We start from the raw sequence: 15,296 nt of genomic DNA, 5'->3' as shown, positions 1-15,296 counted from the left end.
TTAAAATGACATAGATAAAAAATAACAGCAATTTAAACAAAAACAAAACAAAATGGAGCCCTCTCTGCCTAGCACCAGCAGCGGCAGCAGTCCTTTATAGAGTCCACCAGGCCCCGCCCTGGGCCAGATGGTGAGTGGCAGGACTGGGGCCCTCAGGCACTGAGCAGGGGAGTCCTCCTGAGTGGTAGCCACAGCAGAAGTTCTTATAGGCCTGATGTCTTTGCTGAAACAAAAAAATAAATAAATGGTGTGGTGGCAGTAAGAGAAAATAACCAGAGAAAAGAAGAAACCTTCAGAGAAACTGGCATGTTTGAGTTAGTATTGTCCAGACTTCCACTTTTTTTCTGGCTGCCGTAATAAGTAAGAGGTAAAGTGACCCCTGACCATTAGGTCCAGTTGTGACGGACTCTGGGGTTGCGGCGCTCATCTCGCTTTATTGGCCGAGGGAGCTGGCATAAAGCTTCCGGGTCATGTGGCCAGCATAACTAAGCCGCTTCTGGTGAGCCAGAGTAGCGCACGGAAATGGCATTTACCTTCCCGCTGGAGTGGTACCTATTTATCTACTTGCACTTTGACATGCTTTTGAAATGCTAGGTTGGCAGGAGAAGGGACCGAGCAATGGGAGCTCACCCCGTCGCGGGGATTCAAACCGCCAATCTTCTGATTGGCAAGTCCTAGGCTCTGTGGTGTAACCCACAGCGCCACCTGCGTCCCTATATAGTGTGCATCAAATAGTCTCATGTTGCCAGGAAGGTGCCAAGGCTTTCTTCTTCAGGCATGAAGGACCCCATAAGCTTCTAGGTGTTGCTGGATGACAACTCTCACAACTGGCCACTGGTTGGGGAGCTGCTGGTGGGAACTGGAGTCCAGATGGAGGGCAACAGGTTAATTGGTGATGCTCTTTTGATCTTGACACATTCCATGCTGCTTCGGATGATCCAAATTCTGAAGGAAGAAGAATCAGATCCTGCCCATTAAGGGTAATCAAAGCTACTACAGCACATGCCATGCCAATGACAAGCATCACACCACAATATTCATTCTGTACCTGATAAAAAAACCATCCTAGAGAAAACAGATTGAGCTTACAGTAGCAATAAGGGACGTTTCAAACTGGTTACGCAAGTGAACAAAGCTCAGAGAAGTGGGTGGTCACCCCTACAACATAGAATGCTGACACTCCAGTAAAAACACAAAGTTCAGGGTTCGATGTACTTTGCAGTGGTACCTCAGGTTCCAGACGCTTCAGGTTCCAGACGCTTCAGGTTCCAGACTCCGCTAACCCAGAAAGAGTACCTTGGGTTAAGAACTTTGCTTCAGGATGAGAACAGAAATCGCACGGCGGCGGCGGGAGGCCCCATTAGCTAAAGCGATGCCTCAGGTTAAGAACAGTTTCAAGTTAAGAACGGACCTCCAGAACGAATTAAGTTCTTAACCCGAGGTACCACTGAATGCTCTTTTTCTAGAAAAAGAGATGTTGGAACTCACCATGAACCTCGTTCTTTTAAAAATAGCAATGGCGCCCACCTGAGAGGTGCCGGAACTGAGTTTCACCAAGTTCTGACTGAAAGACATGTACACTGTTGGAGGACTCCCTAAAACATTTTGCCACCTGAGGCAAAGGCTAAGACTGACCAGGGAGGCGATTCAATCTCACTTCAAAAGTGGCAACCAAACAGCATCCGCCACTACACCACACCACACACACAACTCTGAGAAGAAAACACAAGAGTGCGACCCAGAAACTGTTCTCCTTCCATGTTTCTCTGCCAACGGAATTTCATGAGATGGGGAAGGGAAAACACTCCATTTTCTGTCAGGAAAAGCATGGTTAGGGATCGTTTCCCAGGAGAGAAAGGGTGAGGGTTGTGTCAACAAGATCTCTCTCGGAACTGCACAGGAAACTGAGAATGCGAGCTGCGCAAACTTTCCCTGGGGCCTGCATGCCAGCTTGGCTTCATGTTCTATTCTATTCCCTTGAGTCATCATGAGGATAGGGGAAATAGTTTCCTAGGACTTGCCGTTTGACTTACAGAGAATGTGATCCAACCATCATCCCAGCTGTACTGTAACTATGGCTCTGCCACTTGCAGTGAGAGCCCTCGAGGAAATGAAGCAATGACGTCCCACAGTAAATATATGGTAAAGGACCCCTGACAGTTAAGTCCAGTTGCTGACGACTCTGGAGTTGTGGCGCTCATCTCGCTTTACTGGCCGAGGGAGCTGGCTTACAGCTTCCGGGTCATGTGGCCAGCATGACTAAGCCGCTTCTGGCAAACCGGAGCAGTGCACGGAAAGGCCGTTTACCTTCCCGCCAGAGCGGTACCTATTTATCTACTTGAACTTTGACGTGCTTTCAAACTGCTAGGTGGGCAGGAGCTGGGACAGAGCAACGGGAGCTCACCCTGTCCCGGGGATTCAAACCACCAACCTTCCGATCGACAAGCCCTAGGCTCAGAGGTTTAGACTAATGTCAAAAGCACTTCCCACTACAGAGGTAATTCTTGCAAGCCTTTGGGAAGTGCACACCCTGCAACATTTCTCCAACGAAAATAGGGGTGTCCTATTCCATAATAATAATTTTATTATTTATACCCTGCCCATCTGGCTGGGTTGTCCCAGCCACTCTGGGCAGCTTCCAACATATAAAAAACATAATGAAACATGAAACATTAAAAAACATTAAAAAAAACCCCAACATTTTATACATTTCAGATGTCTTCTGAAAGTTGTATAGTCTCCTTGGCTTGGGGGTCACGTAACTCCATACCCTAAAAAAAGAAGGAAAAAAAAGAATTCCAATGAAAGGAGGGACAGCTTCTGTAAATCCAGGACAGTCCCTGGAAAATAGGGACACTTGGAGGGTCTGGAAGTGAGGACAATATCATTTATTCACTTTGTAGCATCTTGTGGATTTGGGGAACAGTGCCCACATTTTAGTATTGCTGTGTGAGGAAATCTTGAAAAGGGTCTGCTCTAAAACCAGTACGGTGTGGTGATTAGTGTTAGGACCTGAGTCTTGGGTTCAAATCTCCACTTGGCCATGAAGCTCACTAGAGGACCTTGGGCCAGCCACAGCCTCTCAGCCTTATCGATGTCACAGGGTTGTTCTGGGGATTATCTGAAGAGGGGGAAGAACCACGTATGCCACCTTCTTGGAGAAAAAAGTGAAATATAAATGCAACGTAATAAATAATGAGTCAGAAAAGTTTCAGGAGTAGTAATTCTTGGTAAATGTCAGGGAACTGACATCGGAGCAGAGTGGAGAGGCTAGGCTCCCAGATTCTGCCGGAGAGGGAACCAGTAAGGGAAGAGAGAGAACGTTCTCTGGGGAAAGAAGTCCAGGTGACACCAGGAAGAAGGGAGAGGCAGAGAGCACTTCGGAGGGGAGGCTCCGAGACTCTTCCAGTGAAGTCAGTGAGGAGGGTGGAGGACCACCGATTGGCACGCCCACTCTGCGCAGAAGGCTTCTGCGCAGAGAGGCGAGGAGAAGGTTGTCCGTTAAGGAATTCTTATGCTGGAGGAAATTTAGGAGATACCCACTGATGGATTCTGCCAGCGACTGAGCAGCAGCGCAAAAGGGCTGCTCAGTCAGGGAAAGACGCAACCACCCCTAAGCAGTTTGGAACAGCTGGAGGTTTACACACAAGCAACCCCAATTCCCATGATAGTAAATGACAGATTAACAACTCAGCACAGCAGCTAGCACAGTGGAACCTCAGGTTGCAGACGTAATCCGTGACAAGGGCACGTCCGCAACCCGCAGCGTCCGCATCCTGAAGCGCCGCGTCTGCGCAAGCGCGTGAAGCAATTTAGCGCTTCTGCGCATGTGTGAGCGGCGAAACCCAGAAGTAACCCGTTCCAGTACTTCTGGGTTTGCAACCCAAAAACACGTAACCAGAAGCAATCATATCGTGAGGTATGACTGTACTTGCTCCATAGGCCAGACTAAGTCTCCAACGAGTTCCCACTTAAGTATGGAGGGAGCTACACCCCAGAAGAGGAGTTTTGATTTTACACGCCAGGCATGTTTCCGAATGAGACAGACCATAAACATGACACACATATTGCGAATGTTTGGGGCCAAAGCAGACCCTCCAACATGCTGGGGCTGAAAACCAAGACACGCATCTTCCCGGCTCACGAGTCACCTACCCCACACATGCCATTTTGGGTTCCACACTCTCACACACTGCGCTGAGAGCACCGCACCCCAAAATGGGATGTCCCAATTTAATCGGGGCATTCGAAGGGTATGCCAGAGCTGAAAGACAGTAACTCTGGTAAGATTCAAGCCAGCCTTGCCAGCTCATTTTGCTCACTACATTGGTACACGATAACCCCTTAGGAAAGGGTGCACAGAACATTTTGCTGCCTGAGGCAAAGGACTAAACATGGCCCTCCCCTTTCTATGGACAGAAGCTGACCAGACAGGCAGTTGAATCTCACTTACACCCAGTGCTTTTTTTTCTGGGGGAGACACAGGAGTATGCATACCCCTAAGCATTTTGTGAATCTGATGGGAGAAAAAAACTAAAAAAAAATTAAAAATTTTAGTTTCTTCTCTAGCACAGTGAATCGTCAGTTCCGTTGCTACCCCCGATAGCAACCTCATTTCCTGTCATGGTGTTTCCTGAGTCTCAGACAGAATGAGAGTTCCCCTAAACATTTTTTAAGGAAAAAACCACTACTTACGCCTGAGGAAAGTAGACATGCTTAGGGAAGGCTAGAAAGGCTGTACTGGCTCACTCTGTGCAATGGTTGGGCTGGCCGCATCTGAGGAGATGCTACTGACTGCCAGAGAACTCAAGGACCAAAATTTAAATAAAATTGTGACAAGCCATGAATTTGCTATGAATTTCACAAAGCCTTCTCTCACCCCCACTCCCCGGCCCGATCTTTTCCTTCATCATCTGAGCACTACCAAGGAAAAGGCCAAAAAAAATAAATCCAGGGTACACTGCAAAGCCTGAACTGTAGGGGACGAAAAATATTCTCTAAACTCCAAAGCGTGAAGGAAAACAACATCCACCGAATTTCCTCAAGTCTGACATTTGCGGAATGTCACGCTGGGACGTAGGTGGAGGACATATTGAAAGCCTTCTGCACTTTGAACAATCTGTGCAGTTTCTGGAAGTGGCTGTGTGGGTTGTTGTTTTTTAAGAGAGTGGAGAAATATTCCTCAGTGTGCGGAGGGACTAGAGAGGGCCAAAGTTTACCAACGATACAAGACATTTTATTCTAGCTATGTGGTTTTTACGCCGGGGGTGAGGAGGATAAAAGGGTCTACTTTGGCACTATTGATTTTTTTCTTTCTTTCTAGATCCCTGAAGTCCACCAAGCAAGGTAAAGGGACCCCTGACCATTAGGTCCAGTCGTAACCGACTCTGGGGTTGCAGCGCTCATTTCGCTTTATTGGCCAAGGGAGCCAGTGTACAGCTTCCGGGTCATGTGGCCAGCATGACTAAGTCGCTTCTGGCGAACCAGAGCAGCGCACAGAAATGGCGCTTACCTTCTCGCCAGAGCGGTACCTATTTATCTACTTGCACTTTGACATGCTTTCAAACTGCTAGGCGGGCAGGAGCAGTGACCGAGCAACGGGAGCTCACCCCGTGGCGAGGATTCAAACCGCCGACCTTCTGATTGGCAAGTCTTAGGCTCTATGGTTTAACCCACAGTGCCACCAAGCAAACATTGGCTTGGCTGGATGGACGTATGCTAAGGATTAAGGATGCTTTTGAGCTCAAGAATTTGTGAGCAGTAGCAGAATCAAGTTCATAAATCCTTTCAAACAAAATACAGAACTGCCCCCCCCCCGTATTCTTTTTCGGCTACCTAATTTAAATGAGGAGAAAGCTTTTTCGTCTTTGCTGCAGTTAAATAATAGAGATTTTGATTATTTACTGCAGGCATAGGCAAACTCCAGCCCTCCAGATGTTTTGAGACTACAATTCCCATCATCCCTGACCTGTTAGCTGGGGATGATGGGAATTGTAGTTCCAGACATCTGGAGGGCCGAGTTTGCCTATGCCTGATTTACTGCAATACACTCAAAGATCAACTAGAAGACTCAAAGCTACTTTCTACCTCTCTTTTATGCTACACTTTTAAATGGAGAAGGCCAGGATTAGTCATGCCCACAGAATAGAAGATGTCTGGATCCCTAAGGCTGTGTTCTACAGGAAGCTGGTATCAGGCAGCGGGCTCATTGGCAGACCAACTCTGCGTCTGCAAATGTGACCTGAAGGATGGCAATATTAACCCCACCATGTGGGAAACCCTTTCAGACAACCACAGTGAGGCACCAGTGGCGAGGGCAATTGAGAGAACCCACATTGTGTGCATGATGTCAGGACTTTGGGAGGTATTGGGGCAGAACCGAACATGGCAGCCACGTGGCTCCAATGGCTGGCAGCTCCTCCTCCTCCTCCTCATAAATAAATACATAAATAAATTTATACCCCACCCATCTGGTTGGGTTTCCCCAGCTACTCTGGGCGGCTCCCAACAGAATACAGTGGTACCCTGCAAGACGAAATTAATTCGTTCCGCAATTTTTGCCGTCTAGCGAATTTTTCTTCTTGCGAAGCACGGTTTAAACGGTTTAACAAAGTCGCAAGACGTTTTCGTCTTGTGAAGCAAGCCCATAGGGGAATTCGTCTTGCGAGGCAAATCGCGAATGAAAAAACCTTTCGTCTAGCGAGTTTTTTGTCTTGCGAGGCATTCGTCTTGCGGGGCACCACTGTATGAGAAACACAATAAAACATCAAGCATTAAAAACTTCCCGAAACAGGGCTGCCTTCAGATGTCTTCTAAAAGCCAGATAGTTGTTTATTTCCTTGACATCTCATGGGAGGGCATTCCACAAGGCAGGCACCACTACCAAAAAGGCCCTCTGCCTGGTTCCCTGTAACTTCACATCTTGCGGTGAGGGAACCGCCAGAAGGCCCTCGGAGCTGAGCCTGTGTCTGGGCTGAATGATGGAGGTGGAGATGCTCTAACAGGTGCCGCCACTGGTGGGAGGCTGTTTCGAACCTCCTTCCCTTCCATGGCAGGAGGTGGAAGAGAAGGAGCCGGCCACTGGAGTTGTGCCACGGTGGGCCCCACACTTAACCTCTGCATTTTGCGGACATTGGGGGGGGGGACAGTCTCTACATCAAAAATATAGGACGGGGCAAAAGGGCTTGGAACCCCTGACCTGGAGACTGTTCACTGTTGAACATGTTAAGCCTCAGAGGTGACTGAAAATGCCCAAGTCCCCTACCCTTTCCACTTTTCCATTCAGACGTTAGACGCAAGAATAAGGATCGAGGTCGACAGAGATCACAATGGTGAGCAAAGTTTGTTTTCCTCTTCCCCTTCCAGCAGCATGAAATCGATACTACAGAATTAGAACTCCCCAACCTCTGTAGAAATAATAAAAGCAGAAGGTCGCATTTGAAGAGCTGTTTGCCCTTGTGTCTCTTGGAAGAACTCCTAGTCTCTTAAAATGACAGCACAGCTGCTCAGAGAATTATGCAGAAAGATTACTAAATTCTGGATCCAGTTCTTAGACTATGCTGCAAGTATGACAACGAGTGGCGCTGCATCGATCAAATAGCAGCTGCTAAGGCAAGCTGGCTGTATTTCAAGAGCACGCCGGCAAAATTTTCAATTTGTTCAATAATGTAATAGAAATTACATTGTGGGGGGAGGCAGAGGGAATCTTATTTCATCCCCCCCATGTCATCTCAAGAACCACCAAAGTGCTGACTATTGGGGATATATATATATATATATATATATATATATATATATATATATATTAGTTTGCAAAAAATACAGTGGTACGTCGGGTTACATACGCTTCAGGTTACATATGCTTCAGGTTACAGACTTCGCTAACCCAGAAAGAGTACCTCGGGTTTGGAACTTTGCTTCAGGATAAGAACAGAAATCGGGCTCCGGCAGCACAGCGGCAGCGGGAGGCCCCATTAACTAAAGTGGTGCTTCAGGTTAAGAACAGTTTCAGGTTAAGAACAGACCTCCAGAACGAATTAAGTTCTTAACCCGAGGCACCACTGTACTTGCATTGTCTCTTTTTTCAAGTTGCGTTTTCTACAGATCAGTATCATCTGTTGTGAGACATGGCTGCCCAATGGTTGCCATCAATTTGATTTGAACTGATTTTATAATGAATTGTTTTTAAAATGCTGTATTATTTTACTGTTGTTAGCCGCTCTGAGCCCGGCTTCAGCTGGGGAGGGCGGGATATAAATACAATTTTATTATTATTATTATTATTATTATTATTATTATTATTATTATTAATTGTGTTACATACAGTGTTAGGTTAGGAAGAAAACAGGGGGGAAGTGGGGGGGGGAATGGTGAGTGGGGTTTGGGTCGGCTGGCAATGCTTCTATTCTTAGTGTATGTGTGGGGTTTTGTGTCAGCGTCCTTTGTGTGGGTTCACTTACTATTCGCTTGCATCTTCCAAGATCAGAATGCCCACTCACATCATAAAGAGCTCATAACCCACCTGCTCTCAGCATCCAGAAACGTCATAGCCAGACACTGGAGAGACCTGTCGGGAGTAAGCATGGACCAATGGGAAACAGCCTTATTAGAAAAGCTAACTGTTATGTATTTAGTTGAATAGGATCCAAAATGCAGGAGTCTGATCGGTCCTAGAACTCCTAGAACAATAGGATTCAGAATGCAGCAGTCTGATTGGTCCTAGAACTCCTAGAACAATAGGATTCAGAATGCAGTAGTCTGATTGGTCCTAGAACAATAGGATTCAGAATGCAGCAGTCTGATTGGTCCACAGGAGCCACCCAATCCAGCTCCAGATGGAAGTGAATCTGCAACCTGATTGGTCTACAGTTGAATCCCGGAATTAGCCAATCATGTGGGGCCCGTTGTGTAAATAATGTATATAAAGCAGACATTCTGGGAGAACTTCCATTCCTCCTCACCATTATGAGCTGAATAAAGAGCATGAAATCCACTCTCGACTCCGAATATATTTCACTAACCAATAAACTGAAACTGACACGGGGACAAATAGAAGATGCCTTCACCCCAGTATGGTCCCCCTTTATCACATAGACAGCCCAACAAGAAAACAAGAAGAATCCACCGACAGCATACGAATCAATCTATTGGGTACTTTTTGACACAAAAAGTCCTTTGAGATCTGGGGTTCTTTGGAAATCTGTAACCATGAAAACACAGATGTTTGTCTGGCTCTGAATTCTGCCCCCAGGGGGCAGACAATGGGTGAGAACCAAGAACCAAGAACCCACATTATGTTCCTTTTGGTTTTAAAATTCTTAAAAACTTTAGGGGCGTTTTTTCTTTGCTGTTTTTATATGGATCACTGCTGATGGTTTTGCAGCTTTCTTCTTGGCGGCTTCTCATTTCTCATTTCTATTGCAAATGTTTTGACCTTCGCTTGTTTCTAATTTCTTTTAAAAGGCATTTAAACTATGTTGCTCACCGCCCAGATAAAGTTATTGGGCAGTATACAAATGCTGTTCATAAGTAAAAAAATAAAATAAACATCTTGCTTTTATATGTTCTCTGCAAGCAACTAGCTGGCCGCCTTTGAAATGCTGGAAGAGATAAAGCTCTTGGTTGGATCCTGCAGGGTTTCTGTGCCTTTCCCCACATAAAACGGTGATTGCAATTACCATGACCAAGAAACATGACATGGAAGGTCAGAATACACGATATGGATTCCCTTGAGTAGGACCTCCTGGTTCAAAAACGAAGTGTTAAAAAGCAGTCACTACGATATGTCAAAATAAAAAAAATCCTTCCAGTAGCACCTTAAAGACCAACTAAGTTAGTTCTTGGTATGAGCTTTCATGTGCATGCACACTTCTTCAGATACACTGAAACAGAAGTTGCCAGATCCTTCTATATAGAGAGAAGGTGGGGAGGAGTATTACTCAGAAGAGTGTTGGGAATGGGAGATTGGCAGATAGCTGAGATGAGCCTGTTGACGACTCTTAACGACTGCAATAGGTCTTACGGGAAAAGGCAAGGGGTGAGAAGGTGAAAAATGGCTAAGTCATGTATAATGAGATAAGAATCCAATGTCTTTGTTCAAACCAGGTCTCTCCATGCGATATGTGTTTGTGAGGGGGAGCGGGCAGGGATCAGTCCTGGGTTCAGTCCTTTCATATTGGATAAAATAAATAACAACAACAACAACAACTTATTATTTGTACCCCACCCATCTGGCTGGGTTTCTCCAGCCACTCTGGGCGGCTTCCAACGAAGATTAAAAATACTTTAAAATGTCACACATTAAAAACTTCCCTAAACAGGGCTGCCTTCACATGTCGTCTAAGTCATATAGTTGTTTATTTCCTTGACATCTGGTGGGAGGGCGTTCCACAGGGCGGGCGCAACTGCCGTGAAGGCCCTCTGCTGGTTCCTTGTAGCTTTGCTTCTCGCAATGAGGGAACCACCAGAAGGCCCTCGGCGGTGTGTTTGGTTTTGAATAGCTATTAAGCACCAACATTCAATGTGTTATATTGACTCTTGCAGAACTAGATGAATGTGGGTGGGGTTTTTTGCTATAAAGTTGTATTGAGATTTTCGTGATACAACAAAGTGGGGAAAAACTAATCAAAAGAAGTAATAAAAAAGAAACTAAAAAGGAAGAAAAGAGAACTGTATCATCCTCTCCTACTGCTATAACTTTTATCCCACAAAGCAGTGGTTTTCATCCAGTGTTCCATGGCAGCCTGGGGTGCCTTGAATGATGGTCAGGATTGCCAAGGGCAACACTGGCCTCTGTCCCTCTTTCCTTCCTTCCCTCCTCTGGCGCCCTCTCGTATCTCTGCTTCCCAAAGTCTTGACAGCTGTTTGTTGCAGCAGCCAAGACTACAAGCTCCCAGGTGAATGGTGCCTCTGGGGCTGGTGTTGTAAATAAAAATATGCCCTTTTCCCTTATGGGGTATCCAAGAGCCCATATAGAGTCCTTACATAGGTTCCCTATTGGTAGGAGAAAATAACAGAGGCCAACCAGAGAATATTGAGAAGCAAAGCAGCTAGTAAGCTTGATCTTTATTGATCTGTTGCAACAGGGTACTCCCCTCACACGCAGGAGAGGAAGAGGACCCAGAACAATGGCCTGCAAGGCCTTATAAAGACTTTTGAAATTCCCATTCTCTAGATCAGTGTTTCTCAACCTTTTTTGGGCAAAGGCACACTTGTTTCATGAAAAAAATCTCGAGGCACGCCACCATTAGAAAATGTTTAAAAAATTAACTCTGTGCCTATATTGACTATATATAAAGTAACTCTCTTTAATAGGAATCAAATAAACACAAAGATAGTATTTTATAATTACTTTATTATGAAATAGTAAGTAAACAGAAATATGAAAAATTATAAAATACTTTATTCAGTGCGCAACCTGGGCCTGTTTGGCTGAAAGTAATGCAAAATGGATTAATCCATTCCAGACATTTAAAAACAACCCCTAAAACAGCAATTTAACATGAATTTTACTATCGATAAAGACCATTGATCCATAAAATGAAAGCAATAAACAATGTACTGCAGTCACACAATCAGTCAATCAATCAGTCACAAAAACAAAACAAAAAAGTCAGAAAGACAAAAATGCAAAATAAACAGCAAAAGCAGACAGACCGCAAAACAGAAGCATGGCACGCAAAATGGAGCACGTTTGGCTTCTGAAAAATGTTCGCAAACCAGAACACCTGTGGCCCACCGCCTTCCATAACCAGTCTTCAGCTTCCTTGCCTATAGCGGGGGGGGGGGGGGGGAATTAGTTTCGGTCACTAACGACTGGAATCGAGCTGCGTGGCTGCTTTGCTTGCAATTCCCAACCGCACTCCTTGCAAAGAGGTGGGCCGGCCATGCAATTTAAAGGAGATGGAATCCCAGCCCGCGCCCCTGCCCCGCGCAGTCCAGTTTCGAGGCGCGCCCACCTGCCCGCCGGCAGCGAAGCAGCGAGCGGGCCTCCTGCGCCGTCCGCCTGCGGCTCAGGCGCTCCTCCAACAGCGGGTGCCGGTAACGTTTCGGGAAGCGGTGCTTCGCCACAGTTGGCCGGCCTAGGAAGAGGCCCCGGTAGACCCGGGCTTCGGCTCCCTGCTGGACCATCTCCAGCCCCGCCATGGGCGGAACAGCCGCTGCCTCGGACTCGGCGCCGCCCGCGCTCCCCTCAGCCAGCACAGCCGCCATCTTGGACGCCAACGGCCGCTCTCTCCGAGGAATGCGCCTGCGCCTTTCCTCGAGAATTCTTACGTACGGCGCGGGATCGGTGAGTTGGGCCGGCGGAAACAGCCGAGTCCGGAATCTGCACTTGCCGAAAACAGCCGAGACCCGAATCTGCACTTGCCGGAAACAGCCGAGACCCGAATCTGAACCTGGCAGACTTCGCAATCCATTTGCTTCCTAGCCTCTTGCCGCCCGACTCGCCCGCCTCCCTCCCACGGCACAGCAGGCAACGTCTCGCGGCACACTAGTGTGCCGCGGAACACTGGTTGGGAAACACTGCTCTAGATCAAGACCACCCCCAGAAACATTATGCATACATCACAGAAGGGGTGTAACCTAAGACCACCCCTCAGATACATCCCACCTACATTACAGAAATTTAAATGTTGTTTTTCTCCTGTCCCAGTTTATCTCCTGTCTGGCAAGTTGCTTGATTGGATTTCTGGGGAGCCTGGCCATTCTTTTGTAGTGGTAAAATACTTATTTCCTGGGCCAGGTCACAGGCTCACACCTTATTCAAACACAGATTAAGACAGGATTTGTGAAGGAAGAGACAATGGGGAGGCTTTTCCATTTTTAACCTTGCAGAGAAAGGATTTGGTCAGTTTAGGAATCAAAATGGTTCCAGGTTGGCTTTCCTGTGCTGATCTATGTATGTGCAGTTATGAACATTACTATATCCTATCACACTGGTCAGGGGGTGCTGGTTGCCAGAAGTTGAGGTGGCTTCGGAGTAAGCAAGCCAGCCAGTCCACCAGCCCTTGCTGTTGGGAATGGACAGACAAGTCCCAGGTCCCTGTGGGTCAGTGTGAGGAGGCACCTCTCTTTGGGGCAGAGGGGGCAGCTCAGAGACCAGGGGCAGCAGAAGTGGCTGCCCAGAGGACTCCCAAGGAGAGGGAAAGGAGGCTGAGGCAACACTCCACAAGGGTGTTCAAAAAAGGGTGAGAGGCTGCCAGCTGTCAGGCAAGGGGTGACATAACTGGGCTCCTGAGCCCCACAGGGGTGCCGCAGAAAGAATGCAGTTGGTCAAGGGAGCCATGAACTCAAAAAGGTTGAAAACCTCTGCCATACAGGTCGGTGTAAGAAGATTGGAAGAAATTTAAAGACTATTTACAGAAATATTGCAAAATTAATGAATGTTAGAATGATGTCAGAATGAAGTTAAGTGGTTTTAGCAGTAATGTTATAAAGGTGTATGTAAAAATGGATTGTTAACAGGTGAAAATTCAAAGCTATAATATATTAAGTTAAAGGATTAAGACAAAAACAAAGAGGGAAAGGAATTGCTGAATTAACTAACAGAACTGGAATACAAAAAAGGGAGGTGTGAGGAGGTCAGGGAAGTAAGGAAATGAAATGTAAGGCATGGAAAGATTGATGTCTTTTTTTAAAGTGTTTTTTATCTTTTTTCTGTATTTTGTATTTTTTTCCTTTTTATTTCTTTTTCTTTTTTTCTCTTTTTATTTATGTAATCTTCTCTTTGAAACTTTAATAAATATCATTTTTTAAAAAAAGAAAACCTCTGCCATACAGAAAGAACTCTCCCAGCTCTCACCTGGGGTCATTCCTCTCTTCTCACAGCCTCTCATCCTGAGGTTTCTTTCCCCTTCCCCACCTCTCACGCAAGGTCCTCCAACCAATCCTTCACCTGCTTGCAATGCTTACCCAAATACAATGAGAGAATAAATAAAAAAACAGCTACCAAAAGAGAGAGAATAGATAAAGGGGACCTCTAGTTGGAGGTCCCTGAACTAGGTGGACTTTCATGCACTGAAAATGGTTCTGTGCAGATTTGTGTAGTTCTGGTCCCAGAAATGAGGGCTGTTGCAGTTTGCTTCTTTAACTCCAGAACAGAGAAATTGTGCCAGTGCACAACAACAGGTCCTCTTCCAAACAAAAGATAAACGTGTAACCGATAAAGAGAAAGCAGGACTCAGCTGACATGCTGCTGTGCTAAACCCACCCCATAAACAACGTGCTCCCTGCCTTTTCAAACCTCAAAAGCCCCAAGGCTAACTATAGGGAGACCACAACAAAGTGTTATTTTTGGCCTTGGAGAAGTTCAGGAGTGTCAAAAGCTTTGAACAGGCTCCACAGAAACAGAGAACTGCAGGACTTTATGCTGATCTTTTGGCAGCGAAGAGCCATAAACAGGCACAGCAACATCACTCAGGCTTGCAGCGAAGACATTAAGTACACGGAGCTTATTGGGGTATGTGATAAGGGAAGAGAATGCACATTAGAGTGACAGAAGTGGAACTAGGAGAGCCCAGCCTGGTCAGGAACATCATGTCCCTGACAAGCTTGAATCTAAACTACTGACACAAGTTGCTAAAGCACATGGACTTTTAGGATCTGCAACAGAAGCTTGATAAAGGCAATTTCCAGGAAAACTAACAGGAAAATTGAGTAGGCAGTGTGCTTCAATAGAAGTTGGAGGAAAGAAATCTGCACACTGCAAAGAAATCAGGCATTTGGGAAACTAGAACGTCTGTCACCCAGGATGCATTTTTCACATACAGCTCTTTTCTTCTCCCAAATTATTTTAAAGTCGTCATGGGTTTTGTTTTAAATCAGTTTATTCAAACTTTGTTTTAACCCAATTTATTCAAACTTGGGATGAACAGGCTATATCTCACATGGCTTGCACTGTCAGGAAATTGCAGAAGCTATTTGCAAGCAGTGTGTCAGCAGCAAGTTAAGACACTCACATTTTAAAGAAGTGCAGCCTACTTATGTTTCCGGTATACAAAAATATTGTAATCTTGATGTTTTTGCAGTTTGAAAGCATGCCAGTGCAAGTAGATAAATAGGTACCGCTGCGGCGGGAAGGTAAACAGTGTTTCCATGCGCTCTGGATTCCATCAGTGTTCTGTTGCACCAGAAGTGGTCTAGTCATGCTGGCCACATGACCCGGAAAGCTGTGTGCGGACAAATGCTGGCTCCCTTGGCCTGAAAGCGAAATGAGTGCTGCACCCCATTGTCACCTTCGACTGGACTTAATTGTCCAGGGGTCCCTTACCTTTGTTGTGAAGGCGCTGTCATAAACA

Source organism: Podarcis liolepis (genome assembly GCF_965112155.1).
Source record: "Podarcis liolepis genome assembly, chromosome: 10".
Taxonomy (NCBI): domain Eukaryota; kingdom Metazoa; phylum Chordata; class Lepidosauria; order Squamata; family Lacertidae; genus Podarcis; species Podarcis liolepis.
Note: the sequence above shows the minus strand (reverse complement) of the source record.